This window comes from Somniosus microcephalus, unplaced genomic scaffold (genome assembly GCF_052327205.1).
Source record: "Somniosus microcephalus isolate GS21.2 unplaced genomic scaffold, FLI_Smic_1.0 unresolved_chr7, whole genome shotgun sequence".
NCBI lineage: Eukaryota > Metazoa > Chordata > Chondrichthyes > Squaliformes > Somniosidae > Somniosus > Somniosus microcephalus.
In genome coordinates this window covers 13,799,515-13,802,014 of record NW_028225185.1, presented here as the reverse complement: position 1 = coordinate 13,802,014, position 2,500 = coordinate 13,799,515, and positions in this window count along the sequence as shown.

Below are 2,500 nucleotides of genomic sequence, written 5' to 3'. Positions count from 1 at the left end.
CTTGACAAGCTGGTTGCCTCATGGTAGCTTGTCTTGAGTTTCTATCTTGACAAGCCGGTTGCCCTGTGGTAGCTTGTCTTGAGCTCAGTCTTGACAAGCCGGTTGCCTATGTGGTAGCTTGTCTTGAACTCCTATGTTTTGTAACTGTTTACCTGTGTGATTCTAGTAAAGTACTGTTATTTAAGACTGCATATCTGCTTCTCGCCTCGTCTGTCTGCACTTGGGTCCAGAACCAGTCTCGCCCGGACAGCACGGCTCCGTGTCTACACGGCCCCGCGACACCAACTCTGACAGCACGCCTCCCCGGACCGTGTCTTGGTCCCTAGGCCGCTTGATCCGTGCCGGTGGATCGACAGGGCCCGTGTTGCCCTGATCGACCCGAGGGAGGCTGGGGAGAGCGTGACTCCGGGTGCGGGTCCCCACAGGCGCAGAACTGGCTTCATCCTGTTTGATAGCCGGGGATTGACTGGCGTCCTGGCCTCGGGTGGCCATCCCACGGGGAGCGCTCGGCTCCCCGAGTGGATCCGGTGGGGCAGCTGGCAGATCTCTCGATGTCCCAGGTAGGGCGTCATCTTCGGGGGAGCGCAGAGTGTCGGCATCATCACCGTGGGTCCCTCTATCAGTTGGGTCCGTGGAACCAGCTGGACAGAGGGCCAGGTCCCGGAGCAAAACGGTGGACTCCCGGCCATCAGGGTACCGCACGTGTGCGTACGTGGGATTGACGTCTGTGATTTCTACCTTGTCGACGAAAGGATCGTTTTTAGATGATCGGACGAATCTTCGGAGCAGCACAGGGCCGGGAGCTGCCAACCATGACAGTAGGGACGTCCCATGGGTGGAGCGACGCTGGAAGCTGAAGAATCGCTCGTGTGGTGTGACATTGGTAGACGTAGAAAGGAGATACCTGATGGAATGCAACACGCCAGGGAGCATAGTTTCCCACTGCTGGTCTGGTAGGTTGCGTGACCTCAGCACAAGACGAACAGTGTTCCAAATGTTAGTGTTGTATCTCTCAACCTGTCCATTACCGATGGGATGGTACGGTGTCGTTTTACTTGTGGCGATTCCCCGTTGGGAGAGAGAACTTTTGAGTTCGCTTGACATGAAGGAGGGACCCCGATCAGAGTGGATGAAATTGGCCGTACCGCAAAGGGAAAAGACTTGATCAAGGCATTTGATCACTGTGGAAGTAAGCATATTGGGACAGGGGAAAGCAAATGGAAAGCGTGAATATTCGTCCACCACAGTAAGTAAGTAGGCATTTTGCGTTGAGGAAGGCAATGGCCCTTTAAAGTCAATGCTGAGTCACTGCATAGGCTGTATAGCGTGTATGAGCGAGCCATCCGATGGATGGAAGAAATGTGGTTTTAATTCCGCACAAATTCTACAGGAGGAGCACGTTCTTTTCACATCTTCCGTAGAAAATGGGAGATTTTTAGATTGCACAAAGTGCAACATACGGGTAACGCCAGGATGGCATAAGTCAGTATGAAGATCCGCAAGAGTCGAAGTAGAAGAGCAGAATGCCCGCGTGAGGGTATCCGGGGCCACATTCTCTTTGCCGGGTCGATAATGTATGGTGTAGCCAAAGGCGGCCAATTCCATCCTCCAGAGTTGTATTTTGTTATTCTTGATCTTAGTGCGTTTCCGGTTATCCAGCATAAAGGCCACGGAGCGCTGATTGGTTATAACCGTAAAATGGCGACGAGTGAGAAAATGACTCCATTTATGTACCGCTTTGATGATGGCCGTAGCCTCCTTCTCGACAGGAGGATAATGGAGCTTGCTACCCTGCAAAGTTCTGGACAGAAATGCAACGGGTCGACCACCTTGATTCAACATAGCCGAGATCGCCACATCTGATGCTTCGCACTCGACCACGAAAGGAAGATTTTCATCAATGGAACGAAGCGTGGCTTTTTCCAGTTGTCGTTTGAGGAGGTTGAAAGCTGAAATAGCCGTTGCCTCCAATGGAAATGACTTAGCGTGAAGCAGGGGCTGGATCTTGTCGGAGAAGTGGGGTATCCATTTCGCATAATAGGCGAACATGCCGAGTGCCTGACGAAGAGAGCCGAGATTCGTAGGGGGAAGAAGCTCCTGAAGCGGACGAAGTCGCTCCGGATCCGGTTTGATGACACCGTTGCCCACCCAGTAGCCAAGGATGTTGACTGATGGTACTGATTTCACAGATTTGGACTCCTTTAAGGTTAAGTTGTGACGACGGAGAGCGTCAAAAAATTTCTGGAGGTTGGCATCATGCTCCTTCTGGTCATGACCAGCAATGGTGATATTATCCCGATATGGAAAAGTGTCCGTTAAGTTCTCCTGTTTGACTAGACTATCCATTGCCCGTTGAAAGACGGCCACCTCATTGGTGACTCCAAATGGAAGGCGACAAAACTGGTAAAGCCGACCATTGGCCTTAAAGGCTGTATACTTTTTGTCAGAGTCCTTTAACAGTACTTAATGATATGCGCTCTTTAAATCAAAAGTTGAAAAT